This window comes from Podarcis pityusensis (genome assembly GCF_964106645.2).
Source record: "Podarcis pityusensis genome assembly, chromosome: 15".
NCBI lineage: Eukaryota > Metazoa > Chordata > Lepidosauria > Squamata > Lacertidae > Podarcis > Podarcis pityusensis.
Genome location: NC_138040.1, coordinates 18,994,857 through 19,009,821, shown reverse-complemented (window position 1 = coordinate 19,009,821; position 14,965 = coordinate 18,994,857). Strand labels below are relative to the sequence as shown.

General features: G+C 43.7%; 1 protein-coding gene and 1 long non-coding RNA gene across 10 annotated transcripts in view; one reads left to right on the top strand and one right to left on the bottom strand.

Annotated features, from left to right (window-relative positions):
* NTM (neurotrimin) overlaps positions 1-14,965 on the bottom strand; it is a 796,613-nt gene that overhangs the window by 518,006 nt on the left and 263,642 nt on the right. The gene's annotated exons all lie outside the window — the stretch shown is intronic.
* LOC308464422 overlaps positions 11,556-14,965 on the top strand; it is a 30,437-nt gene continuing 27,027 nt past the window's right edge. Inside the window, exons 1-2 of the long non-coding RNA XR_013980035.1 lie at positions 11,556-11,799; positions 12,148-12,294. This is a non-coding gene — a long non-coding RNA (uncharacterized lncRNA). The remainder of the gene's footprint in view (positions 11,800-12,147; positions 12,295-14,965) is intronic.

Here is a 14,965-nt window from a genome sequence, read left to right as displayed (position 1 = left end):
CTGCTGTGAGTGATTGTTAGTTGGATTGTTAGCTGGCTGCAAACCCATCATTTCCCACCTTTTAGAACCTTTTAGAACATTTCTCACAAGGTAGCGAAGAATAGAAAATTAGACATATCACTATAATCCATAAAACCTTCCAATAATACTTCAAGCAACACCCGAGCAACAGCAGGTCCCTGCAAATCTCCAGTCCTTATCATTTTATTTATTTGAAAACAAACAGAATGAAAATCTGGAAGTAAGGGCCTGGTCTCTCTTCTCAACAAGCAAACACTCCAGCCCCATCTGCATCCATGGAGAATTAAAGTGCTTGTTTGTTTTTGGTTGTAATGGTCAGCAGAATGGCTGTGTATAAACTTGATGTCTTAAGGGCCCCTGCCACAGGCTCTCTTTTGGATTTCAAATAAAAATGACAGGCCTCATTCGTCCCCAGTCAATGCCACACCTGGCACCAAAGTCTAGAAAAATCCATCCCTGGGCTTCATTCCACTTGCCCACCAGCGATTACCAGAATGACAATTTATTTTATGACAATTGGGGGTGGGGGGCGTGATCGACAGAGAGGGGACCAGATTGCAAATGAGACAGCCTCGTTGCATGAGGGTTTGCCCACCTCAGTTGTTATTTGACTTCCATTGTGTGAGAAGTTAAACCATGTTCAGCTGCAGAATTAAAGCTGCCTGTTAGCAATGGCCCAGGTTTTTGGTGGAGATAGAATTGAATAAACATAGCAGAAGGTAGTGAGATAGGATAATTAACCAGTGTGCTAAGGAACTTTCCTTCTGCTTCAACAGTGCAACATTAAGCAGAAGTTTAGGGTCACAAAATGGACAAAACTGAAAAGGATACTAAATGCACGGGCTAATCCTGAAACTCCCTAGCTCTTTATTATTTCCTAGAACATCTTATTGAAATTCTCTTTGTCTTGATGCAGTTCCTGCTTGGTGTTTCCTTACCTACCATATTCTCCTCCCACCCCAGTGGCACTGAACGGGGTCAGGAAAACATCAAAAGCAGCTAATCCAGTCGGGTGGAGCCAGACTAGCTTTTAGCAGCAGGGTAGCAGGCAGGTCAGCATAGTGCAGGTGCACCAGTGGAAACACTGGATTGGCTCCTTGTTTATTCTGCCCTCAGTTAATTCCTGCCATTATACATACCCTGTTGCATGGGTGAAATGCATTATTTATTGACTCTTAGATCCTACACAGTTTGCAAGGATATAAACAGCTTGTTGTTTCTGTGCAATGGCATAGAAAAGGAACAACTTTTTGTGACAACAAATATTGTGATAGTGAACAGCAGTTGCTGCAGCTAACAAGCATGTTGCAAAACAGAACAAGAACCCATCGCCGTGGTCCAAAACGCTCATCACCAAATTACCTTTTCAAGCTCTCTTGAATTCTGGAATGTTACCCACTTTTACCATCCCACTCTCACCATTCATAAATGTGACTATTGCACGAATAGCTACATAAAATCTGTTAACAGCTTTCATTTATTGTGGTCATTTGAGTGTGATGCTCATAAACTGTTGTAAGGAAATCATTGCCATTACATTGTCATTTCAGCAGGTAAAACACACACCCACACACACCAATGAGCACAGTTACAAAAAGTCCTTAGAGGTATGGAAAGAAAAGATCCAGTGTATTAGCAAACATTAACAACATGGGCACAAATATATTCCTCCAAAAATGCTGAGCAAGAAGCACATCACAAAGATCTGGGATCAGCCTTTGCAAACTTGGTGTCCTCCCGATGTTTGAGGACTACAACTCCCATCAGCCCCAGGCAGCATGACTGTGATGGCTGGGGGCCAATGGGAATCGTCATCCAAAATGTCTGCAAGGCACTGAGTTGGTGAAGGCTGCCTTGAACAATGGTCATTCATCCCTCTATCGGAGCTACAGAACAACTCAACGCTCAAGTCCCATCCACCTGCTCTGTCTCTGCTTCGCAGTACAGAGCATCCAAAACAACTGGGATATCCATTTCAAACGCCTCTCCTTGAACCCCTCCTCAAATTATTAAAAAAATAATAGTCTAGTAACACCAACTGTAAAGAAAGGCACTTTCCGCCAGTTCTAGGAACATCTCCTTCAAAAGTCCTTCCTCAAAGGAACCACAACAACAGTGAAATCTCTTGTCAAGGTGATGCCTACCTGAGCCATCCTTTGTGGATCCACCTCTTCCCTCCCGATCGTCCTCTCTGCTTTGCTTTGCTTTCTCACGGCAAATGTCTCATTCTAAGTTTTTATTTTTGCCACTTTAAGAAAAAAATATGGATAACCTGCGCAGAACTCTGCCGTAGGGATGAGCAGAATAAAATGTCACTTACCTGAAAGAGAGAAAAGGGGAGGGGGGAGAGGAAAGCAAAGCATTAACACGAGTTCCTTTGAAATCAGGTCAACATCAAGCTTTGAAATTGCAACAATGATGACAATTTTCCCTGCATCCCCTTCACTTTTTGATGAAATCCTTTACTCTTCAAAACTCATTTCCCAAGGCCAAACATTCCCTTCATTATCCCTCTTTTTTGTTTCCATTATACCGACACCCTTCTTGTTCATCCCTGGAGAGAGGAGGTCAAGAGAGTGGGGCAGAGAAAAGTACATCAGAGAGACTCAAAAACAAAAAAACAAAGGGAACTGCCAGGTGTTCACTATATGGAGGAGACAAATTAAGACGAGCCATCATTGTTTTGGGGAAATTAGAATGGAGACTTCTCTTACACACATCTCGGGGTGAGTAAAGAGCAGCAAAAGGTCTTTGCCTTTGGTTGCTTGGGGTGAAAAAGGGGCAGAGGGGGTTTGGCCAGAAGGAGATCAAAGCTGGGACACAGGACCAGCCAGGACTGAGGGATCGGCGGCCCTCAAGATGTTATTAGACTCCAGCTCCCAGAATTCTTGACAACTGGTCATGCTGGCTGGGGCTGATGGGAGTTGGTGTCTAACAACATCTGGAGGGCCCCACACACTTCATCCCTGAGCTAGGACAACTGTGAACAGCCACCTGCTTTTACTGCCTGCTTGGTGGTGCACAAGCAGAAGTCTTCAGGTAGAGACTAGGCAACTATCTGTAGGGATGGTCTCACTTGGCATTTCTTGCATCAAGCAAGGGGACAAGATCACTGATAGGGAACCAGCCTGGATTAAAAATTCTCCCATATGCGCTGGTCACTTTGACAAGTGGGTGGGGCTGCCCACTTGTCAATCACATGTCACATGACTCAGGTAAATTCAAGCTGGACTGCAAAGGAAGAAAGAATTGGGAGTGCACTTGCTTTCTCACTCCTAATCTTTCCTTTTCTGTTAAGCCCTGAAGGTTTATCTGACCCACAGCTGGTGCCATGTGATGCAGGAGGCATGCTGTTGTGTTCATGTCCTGCTTTGGGCTTCCCATTGTGATCCAGTTGGCCACTGTGAGAGCAGGAGACTGACCTAGATGAGCCATTGGTCTGATCCAGCAGGCTCTTCCTTTTTAGGGGGTTAGTTTGGCCCAAATCATGGCACAGGGCAAATGAGGATATTTAGTGGCTAGAATGTCAGGCTATGACCTGGGAGAGACCAGGGTTCAAATCCCCACTCGGCCATTATGCTCCCTGGGTGTGACTTTGGGCCAGTCACTGCCTCTTACCCTAAGCTACCTTGCAGGGTTGTTGTAAGGATTAAATGAGGAGGGGAGAACCATGTATGCCACCCCAAGCTCCTTGGAGAAAAAGGTGGTATATACATGCAATAAATAAAATATATTGGAGAGGCAATCCAATCGGAGTCTTCTTCTCATTACCCTGCTTTTCTTTTTTTTGCAAGAGAGAGCTTTAAATTTTCAACCTGTGTGAGGTGTCGGTGGCCGTTAGGGGAAAATCCAGTCCCCTTCTGCAGAAAAAATGAAGCCCACGCACTAGAGCTGCATTTAGCAATTTGCTCAAGGCCACAGAGGAAATCTGCACTTGGTATATAGACACTGGCGGAGATAATATCAAGTTCAGCAGAGTAGCTTACAGACAAGGTTATGCAGCATTATTAGTACCTTTCTGACACGCGAGCATGCAGACTTCAGCTAATTCAAAGCACATTGCCACAGAGCTAGGTCCAGTCCAGTTGCAGTGAATTAAAATGATGGACAAGATTTCCCCAAAGAGACCATCTGGAAGATTAAAATGTACTTTTTGCACAGGAGTGTTTCCTGCCATGCCTTCTCACCTTCCCCAAAAGCAGGCCATCGCCCAGCTTCAGAGAGTCGGAAAGGCCTACACATCATTGCTTGCTCAGGAACCGGATTAACAACCACAGCTCTTCAGAGAGATTGTTGGGACGCTCTTCTGTCCTTCCTACATGTGCTGGCTAGGCCAGAGCTACTCTCTATTGGGGTGGCCAGATCAGCCAATTTCAGTTCTGTGTCAGTTTCAAATGAGAATCTGTTCCATCCCACTGGTTCATCCTGGATAGCTCCGTTGGTTAGAGCATGGCACTGATAATGACAAGATTGCAAGTTTGATCCCCGTATGGAACAGCTGCATACTCTTGCATTGCAGGGGGTTAGACCAGATGTTCCTCAGGGTCCCTTCCAACTCTATGATTCTGTGACCCACACTTTCTTGCAGATTCTTTTATCTTTTTTTTCACTCTATAAGACACACTTTTTCCCTCCTAAAAAGTAAGGGGAAATGTGTGTGCGTCTTATGGAGCGAATGCAGGCTGTGCAGCTATCCCAGAAACCCGAACAGCGAGAGGGATCGCTGCGCTCCCTCTCGCTGTTATAGCTTTTGGCTTAGCCGCGCTCTGTCCCTTCCCCCACCTCCCGGAAAAGCCCCCAAGAGCCACACTCCCTTTAAAGAGCCGCATGGAGTGTGTGTGAGGCTCTTGGGGGCTTTTCCCTGATGAGGGAGAAGGGCAACCCGTCAGTGATGGGCTCCCCTTCTTCCTCCTCGGGGAAAAGCCTGCAAGCGCCGCACACATGCTCCACGCAGCTCGTGAAAGGGAGTGCTGAGCAGAGCCTAGGATGCATACATCTGCTCTGCTCAGCGCTCCTTTTAAAGAATTTTTTTTTTTCTTGTGGGAGGAATTCAAGGCCACACTGTTACAAACCTTCTGTCTGTAAAAGCACCTCTCCTTGCTCAATGAAACAGTCTCTCTCCTCTCCTCTCCCTGTGCATTGTTTTGGGGGCAATGGTGGAGCTCCATGCTCTGGCACCAGGGGGCAGAGAGCAGGCAGGGGCAGGGTTGGCGGGTATCCCAGGGGCATGGCACACATCCTGGGGGCGTGGCATGCTGCCTGTGGGGGCATGGCGCCCAGCATGGGGTGGGGCAGCTGTGATGGCACCCCACCAGGATAACGCTGTTAGGGGCAGTGCGCTTACCCCGCACTCATCTTCCTCCATCAGTGTCTGGTGGTTCTTCAGAACAACCCCATACACTCTGAGCTCATTTGGGGGGGGGGGGAAGGTTGGGAAAAGCCCCATTCCGCTAAGAGAAGTCATTGCACTGGCTTTCACTAGCAGGGCCAGTTAGTAGAATCTGGCCCAATGTTTAAATTGCATTCATTTCCCCCTGCAGTATATATTTTGTACACATTCTTCGCTTAAAACATCCATTCCTATATGCTTTCCCACAGTGCTTTTTTCTAGAAAAATAGGTGCTGGTACATACCATCAGTGCCGGATTTACATATAAACTAAACAAGCTATAGCTTAGGGCTCCAATCTCAAGGGCACCCCAAAAAAATAAAGAGGGGAAAACTGGATGTACATTTCCAAAATATAAGATAAAAAAAACAAATAAAATAAAACCTACATACTGCAACAATGTTTTGTGCTGTGTAGGCTCCTAAGATCATAGCTGTCAACTTTTCCCTTTTCTGGCGAGGAATCCTATTTGGAATAAGGGAATTTCCCTTAAAAAAAGGAAAATGTTGACAGCTATTCCTAAGATGTAAGTAATCAGCCCCACCTGCTAGCCTGCTCCCTAAACTATCATTGGTTTGCTCATTTCTATATACAGTAGTACCTTGGTTCTCAAACTTAATCCATTCCAGAAGTCCGTTGGACATACAGTATAAAAGGCACCCACTACCTTCAGTAGCTTAGAGCCTCATCAAATCTAAATCCGACCCATTAAGTTGTTACAGTAAGTGCCACACTTTTTAACAACAACAAAGAGGTGCTTGTACTGCATACCCTTGAGTACCCCCTAAAAAAAAAAAAAAGAGCACTGCTTTCCCTTACTTTTTTCTGGAAACGTGCAGCTTGGGGTGCATTTTTTGAACCCAAACTGCATTTTTAAAACAAGAAGTCCATAGTAATTAGATATGCAAATGATTAAGCCGTGTATAAATGCCTTAAATGAATAAATAACCTGCCTTCCAATCTACATCTAAGTCTAGGACCGGCGAGTTAGGGTGGTTAACATTAAAATGCAGGAGAATTTCTCCTCCACCGCTGACACTGCAATCTGGCTGGCTGGACACAAGTCCCCAAATCTCTCATATCTTGGAAAGGGAAGGACCCAAGCACAGAAACTTAATGGAAGAGTCTCCTATTTGATATGCAACCCTAGTTCATAGCAGTGCAAAACCAAAGTCTGTTTCAATGAATTACCGGCTGCTCTTTATAGGACTATCATAAAATCAAGAGTGGTGACAGCTCAACTGCTCCTAATCAGTTTCAACTGAAGAGGTTCTCTCGCCCTCATTTTTTTAATAATAACAGAAGCAATTTTTAAGGAGATTAACCCTTTGCTTCCTATTTTTATGCAAAGCTTTGGAACTGCCAGAGCTGGAAAAGTATTGTAGCTGGCAGGCAGATCAGTTTTTAAATGCACAAGGGTGGTTGCACCTTTAAGAGTCTCTTGGAATGGGAACTTTGAAAGTGAAGCTTCTTACAGAAATGTAAAACTATGGCGGTGGAAGGTGCATTGGGCCAAATTTTCTTTTCTACACAGAAATCTATTGTGGTTTTCTTTCATTAGGGGGTTATTTTACTTTGACTAGATCCATGCTGCTATTCTCAAGTTTCAATTTCTGGATAAAACTGGGCAATTTCAGCAGAGTAGAAATACCCCCCCCCCCCAAAAAAAAGGGTCTTTGCTTCTTACAACCTGTTTAAGATGGTTGTTTACTCTGGCTTCAGGTCCTTCCTTCGATTTCCTGGATTAATTGCATGGGTGATGATAACCAATCAGGGATCCCGCAAAGAACTATATGACATCACAGTGCTACATAGTAAATCAGACTTGACTTCCCAAAGATGCAACTGGGGGTAACTGAGGGCAACTGAGAGTAAGAATAAGTTGCACTTCTTTGAAAACACAGCCATGAAGGCTATATAGAATATATCACCTCTAGGAACAGAGGCATTATGCCTCTGACTACCCATCGCCAGGGAGCAACAGCAGGAAATGGCTATTGCCCTCATATTTTCTCTGTTTCTCATTGGCATCTGATTGGCCACTGTGGGAGACAGGATGTTGGGCAGTTCGAGCCTTTGGTCTGATCCAGGAGGGATCTTCTTGTGTTTGTTTTCCTTTCTGGTTTTCTCAAGCTTTATGGGTTTCAACAATAACATTTGATTGAGCTGAGAATAAGTGCAATTCGAAGGAGTGCTGGAGAGTTTCCAAAAAGAGGCATGTTGGAATCACTGTGAAAATGTCAGCTATAACAGTGTGTCGTTTTGCCTCAAATTCCTAACACCTCCCCCCCCCAAATGTTTATTTAGTAATAAACTTGATCTCTCCATTGCTTTATATCCAAACATTTCAAAGCAACATACAAAAAAAAAAAAAAAAGTAATTCAGGCAACAAGAAAAACATTATAATCTTGCAAACCTTGAAAAAAATCTTAAATATTATTAATCTAAGGAGTTTGGAGGGGATTATTTTACAGCACAATTATATGCTTAGAACTCATTGGGTCTTCTATCCAGGCAATAGGTTTAGGATTGCTGCATCAAGCAATTATTGCACCTGCCTGAATAACCAGTTTGCCAGCTGCAGTCAATGTGATTCCCTCCAGATGTTTTGGACTACAATTCCCATCATTCCTGAGCACTGGCCCAGCTGGCTAGAGCTGATGGAATTTATAATCAAAAACATCAGAAGGGTATCATGTTGGCACTCGATAACACTAAACCCTAACACTTCACACTGACCCTTTTTTCCTCCTGCAAGATGGAATCAGGGTCTTAAGAAGCCAGTAGCTGCCCCTCAATGCTCTTTGTTCTGCTACACCTGACGCAGACTTAGTTCCACAGGAAAATTCTTTTTTTTTAATCATCATTTTCTCAGACCTCCATTTCAAACCATTATCCCCTAGAGGAGTACTTTTACTTTCCCCTCATTGCCTCATATTGAGTTTTTCTGTGTATTAGATTTGTTCCCCCCACCTCCTTTTTGCAGTGAGCATATTTATTGATTTTCACATTGGGCAAAGCAGTGCGTTATGCACCTGTGGGGAATCTCCATCGCTAAAAGCCAGAAGGCTCTCGCCAGCCCATTGTGCAAAAGAATCGAGAATTAAAGACGGGAAGAAAAGAAGCAGCGGGCCTCCAAAACATCTCCAACCAGGCAGAGGGACACAAACCCAATTGACAAGGCATTCCTTTCTGCTCACCACCGATGTGTTATTTGAAACCACAGACACAGCTATTTAAGTAGACAAACAAACCCAGTCTTGCCAGCAAACCCTGGCCGGATTCAGCTAACACTGCAGTGCTGGTATTTCCACCTCAGAAGGATAAACAGGACGTGAGCTCTGCTCCTATTGTTTCAACCTTTTTACCTGCACACACACATGCACGATGAGATGCTGACACTCAACAATGGCTTAATCTAGACATAGGGATCCTGGAACCCTCCATATGTTATGGGACTACAACTCCCATCACCCCCAAACAGCATGACCAATGGGCAGGGACAATGAGAATTGCAGTCCAGGCACATTGTAGGGTCACAGGTTTCTCCATTCCCAATTTAGAGCAGTAGTATTCAAATGTCCCATGCTGCTCAGGGAACACATCCTGTATCACACACCCTCCAATATTTTTATTAAACATTTTAAAACTTCCCTATACAGGGCTGCCTTCAGATGTCATCCAAAGATTGTATAGATACTTATCGCCTTGGATCCAACATTTCTCCCATGAAAATAGGAACGTCCTAAGGAAAAGTGGGACATTTTGGGATCAAAGCAGAAACCAAGATGGCTTCTGTAAATCCAGGGCTGTCCTTGGAAAATAGGGACACTTGGACAATCTGGTATCAGAGCTAGTGCCTGAAGTCTCCATGGACCAGGCAAGGGCAGAATTCCAAGCTCCTAGGAGTTACACCAAATCTGATCAATCTGGAAGCTTCCTACTGCCTGCCAATCACACAAGCAGATATTTCATTCCATTATTCCATTCTTGTTCCCAAAGAACGCTCTGAGACCCAAGTATGCACAGCCAGGCACAGCTCTGGCTTTTATTTTGAAGGGAGTTTGGGTAGCCGCTCTGACCCAGGGCCTTCCCCCAGCATTTGGTGGAGGTTACAGCCTATTTCAGGACCAGGTTTCCAGGCCTTTGCATGGTTCTAATTTGTTCAGCTTGCAGAATCAAGGGATGCAACAAGGTAACAAAACACCCACACAGCTGCTTTGAAATGACAAGGAAATTGCAAGCCCCGGTAATTAACTGTTCCTGCATATTAACTTTGGAACGGTTTTGGATGTTGCTGGATAAATGCTCAATAGAATTCTCTGAATGATCTTGGGGGCTTGGAGATAGAAACTCCCCAATTTTTATTTTTTTTTAAAAAAACACTTTTTGGCTAATCACATCTTCTCATAGCAAGGAGGAATACCGTATTTTTTGCACCATAACACTCACTTTTTTCCTCCTAAAAAGTAAGGGGAAATGTCTGTGCGTGTTATGGAGGGAATGCCTACGGATTTTCCTCCTCTAAAAACTACGTGCGTGTTATGGTCGGGTGCGTGTTATAGAGCGAAAAATACGGTCATTCATTCAATTATTGGCTGCAGGGCCACAGATGGAAACTCAGCATAGTGAAGAGAGACCAGATCCCTCCCTCCTTAGACAACTTCCTTGCACAGACTTACTTTTCACTCAGGTGATTATGAGTATTTAGTTGTTTGCAAATCTTCTATGCTGTTACATTTGAATAAAAACAACCCTTTTCATGAGCTATGGTTTATTGAGTCTTTTTTAAGCATGTAACCAAATTTCGCCAGAACAACATCTCGAGGCATGTCTGATGCATAGAAAACAGACAGACAACTATCCAAAGAATTATAGCAGTTGATCAAGGGTGGATGTAAATTCTCATCAAAGGGAAGGTGTCATGCAGCCAGTAGGAGTGGTAGAGAAATTTATACGTGTCTATTCATGAAAAGCTTTTTAGAACCCCAGTCTCGATATATATTTTATTCCTCAAACAGTAAACAAGGCAGGGCAGCAAATGACCAGACCAAGGCCATGCCATGCATCAGTGGCAAATACAGGAATAGCTCAAGCCAATCTCCTGCCTGCAGACTTGTCTGCCATGCATGTTCTCTCGCTCCACTGTCCTTCCTTGCACTGATTGATGCTGCAGGCTCCACACCCACCTCCATTAAGGCATTCAAACTTTTGGCCTCTTGCTCAATGACCTGACTTGATGATACTTAAAAGTGGCAACTGAATGGATCGCCTCCTTTCAGAGCTTTACGGCCTGTCATTTCACAGTCATTACATACTTATCACATGCGGCCTCTCGTAAAACAGGATGCTAAGGACCAACTAGTAGAATCTCCTTCCCCCCTTTAAAATATATCGAGTGACTTCTGGAGGTCCTACGATATTGGGGTTGACTGCCATTTCCAATCGAGGCAAGGGAGTGTTCCAGGTATGTGAGCAGGAGACAAAAAGGGATTTTTGACAAGCTCAGAAAAGTAGGAAGAAGGGTTGATGTTGGTGTAACAACCGCAAAGCAAGGACATAGATGCCCAAGATCCCCTTACTGCATAGGGAAGCACCAGGAGCCATAGCATGGCTTTTGGATGTCTTAGCTGAGATGGCAGTTGCAAAGGAACAGGATTAAACAATAAGCACATAGTTCCGTGGCAAAGGTTTTCTGTTTGTGACTATTATACAGCATTTTTATAGAGGCATTTCTTTGGCTCCTCTCAAAGCTTAGCCCAAGGAGGAACCACTCGTTTACATTGCTGAGATACCGTGGCAATGCTACACTGAACACATTTTCTATCTCTGGTCCAGAGGAAACAACCAGTGATGCAATCTATATCTTCCAGATTAGGGAGTGAGAAATTGCAAGCTCAGGCATGGAGCCGTCTGCTTCCAAGAGGCAATGGCAGCAGCAGAAAGAAACAAGCTTTCTTACTTCACCACTTCTCATTTGGCCTTCCTGCAAACCTCCTGCAGAACACAATGACCCTTCAAAAGAATCCCAGAATTGCTGACATTTCACAAAGATTCCTGGGGGTTTGGCGGGACGTTTCTCTACCCTTACACCCTCCATCTCCCCTTCCCTCCCCATCACTATTGTGCTCAGCTAGGGAGGTGTGAAGTGCTGCAGACCTGCACATACAGCCTGTACTTACAGCATGCTAACAATCATTAAATTTTTACAGATCACTAAATGAAGAAAAACCGCAGATGCTATCAGAACTGACAGCCCCCCGCCTGGCTGCTTGAGAAAGCCTGATCTGGGGAGCAAGGCCCTCTCGGGAGCTGAAGGCAGATTGACTTTTATATGCCTGGGATTCATCCACGTACCTCTGGCAAGAGAGAATGAAATTGCTTTCTGGTAAGTGCTCTCCTGCAGCTATAGTTAAATGTGGGGATCCTGCTGGCCAGGGTAATATTAGCGAAAGCGAGAATGGAGTGTGGAAGCTATACCCGCTGGCAAACATGCCTATGTTCCAACAAATAAAGGCAAAACAGAGGGTGCTTGGTGCACATTCTCTCTCACACACACACCCTAAATATACACACTCAGGCATTCCTTGAGAAGTACAGCATGTGTGAATAGACTATGCTCAGGGGCATAGCGTGGGTTGCCAGTGCCCAGGGTCACATGCAGGGGGTGGGTGGGAGGGAAATGGATGGAGTACACATGCACATTCAACTGCCTAACAGCATCTGCGTCACTCAGGTGATCACAGCTGCAGAGATAGGAAAAGAAGAGTCATTCCGTTGTCTGGAGAGGTCACTTCCTGGTTCGCATGGAGAAGCCATTTTTAATGGAGCTCAGGGACAGAAGCACCGTATTTAGGTTTGATGGGGCCCTCAGCTACTGAAGGTAATTGGGCCCTTTATATGTCCAGCTGTCCTTTGTCAACAACAAATTGTCACGGTTTTTTTGTGTTAAATATATGCTATATGTTAATTTATGGACCTAATAGGTATCTAAAGCCATTTGCACATAACAAAATATGTATTTTATCAAAGCAATTGTTGAACTTATATTTTGGAAATGTACATCCAGGATTTTTTCCCCCTTTGATTTTTTTTGGGGGGCCCCCCAAGAGAGTCGGGCCCTAAGCTATAGCTTGATTGGCTTCTACGTAAATCCGACACTGAGCACCGAGTGTTGAAATTTTGCGCTCCTAACAATTTTGCACCCGTGCCCCCCCCCATGCTATGCCATTGTTCTAGCTGTGCTGTAGTTCTTTTCACAGAGCATAGTTAAACTATGGAACTCACCCCCATGGGAGGCAGTGATGATCACCAACTTGGGTGCTTTTAAAAGAGGATTAGACAAATTCATGGAGGTGAGGGTTATCAGTGGCTACCAGCTATGGCGGCAATGCTCTGCATCCATGGCTGGAATGTGCCCTGAATTTGCAGAGTTATGTGCCCTAGTTATTTTATTGGGTTATTTTCTATGAGTTTTACGTGTTGCTTTTAATAAATTAATATTGGTTGTGTTTTCTCATTGTCTATTATGTTTGAACTTACATTTTGGTATTAGATATTGCACTAGCCACTCTGCAGAACCTCTGCTTGGGTCAAGAAAATGGGATATAAATTTTAAAATAAATATTTAGGTGCTGAATATTTTTGCTCCCATACACTCCAAATTACATCCCCTCTAACATTGGCTGGAAAATGAGCTGGTTATTTAAACGCAGAACTACAGCAAAATCCATATTTATATTGGATGTTAGTATAATCCTTAGGATTAAGATATCAGAAGCAGGTTATTGGATCAGCTCCCAACTGCGGACAGATCTAGAATATATATATATATATATATAGTTAGGACTAGGTGAAATGGAATTGGATTTAGGAGATGTGAAAGGTTTTACTGCTGCTATGATTAATAGTTTTCTTTAATATTTTATATGGTTTCAAATTGTTCTTAAATGTTTTAAACCACTGTGGAAAGATAGCATATTTTGAATGATAGAATATAAATTAATTAAAGAAAAAATAAAATAGGCAATGAAAATTGGACAGCTAGCATTTAGTTTGAACTGTAAGTGAACCATTTTGCAGTACCAGTGGGTTTATTGAGCCTCTTTCTGATTTTGTCCCTAACTCATCATAATTCTACTTCTGCCCTCTAGAGATGGATGTATCTGTCAATTTCAGTTTTTCTCAGTTTCTTTCCCCCCCTCATCTCACGTTTAGTTGGCCCCTTTCCTCGTGTGTTTGCAATAATATTTTTTGCAATAATTTTCCCCTAACACAATTCATTTCTGCGTGTTATTTTTTCTCTACTGCCTGCACTATTATGCACACTTTACCCCAATACATACATTTTTGTACCCAGTTTTTGATTCAAAAACTTAATCACAAAATTCAAAGATGAGCGAATTACAAAGCATAGCTGCCTTTCCAAGGAAGCCGCCCTACATTGAGTCAGACTTCTGGTCTCATAATTGCCATCTGACTGGCAGCAGCTCACCTTGGGCTCCAGGCTGAAGTCTTTGCCATCCCTACCTGGAGATTCCAGAAAGCGAACCTGAGACCTCCAGCATTCAAAGTATATGCTCAACTGCTAAGCTATATCCCTCTCACCTCTCCAGAGTTTCAGGAAGAAGTCCTTCCCATCCCTACCTGAGATTGAACCAGAGACCTTGTTGATATAAAACATGTGCTCTACCATTGAGCTATGACTGATTCATGTATTGTTTTGAAAATTGCAACTTGGGTATATATTTGCATTAAAATGCAAACCAAACTGAATTGCTCTCCCATCCCTACAGCCCCCATCCAAAAGGTCTGCATTTTTCAAACTGGGAGTTGGCAAGATCTTCTTCCTTTCTCCATCAGCACCAGCTGCAGACCTGAGAGCTGAACAAATGAGACCAGAGCAGCCCCTTCTCTCCATTGCTTCCACTGAATGAGGTGATTAGCTCCCTGACCTGCACAGCTTTAAAGCGACCTCTGAGAATAGATAGAATCTTGTTATCTTGTAATGAGTTTTATGGCTTATTTCAGTATATTTCAGCCTTGTTTCTCCAGTGATTAGGTGGCAATTATCAGCCCCCACATTGCAGGATTATGAATTATGGAGCTCTCAAGATCTTGTAAGGAAAAAGAGACAGACAGAGAGAAATGGTATCCCACAAGGAAGGAAGATTGATCATATCCTGAGAGCCCCTCTATGGTCCCATCACCAAAGTAAGTGCTTTTGTGAACTTACTTAGCTGTGGAGGTTGCAGGGAAATGATAGTGGGGGGCAAATAACAGAATTCAGCACTTGGCACCCATCAGTTGCAAAGTGATTTGTAAAATGAGTATGGCAATTTTTAACATGGGCATATTCAAACTGGCATGTGTGTTTCTTTTGGTGGGGACTGCAGAAGCAAATTATGGTCACAATCACAATGAGGTGTGACTGCTCCTTGCTCTAAAGCAGGCATGGCCAAACTTGGACCTCCAGCTGTTTTAGGACTAAAACTCCCATCATCCCTAGCTAACAGGAACAGTGGTCAGGGATGATGGGAAATTGTAGTCCTAAA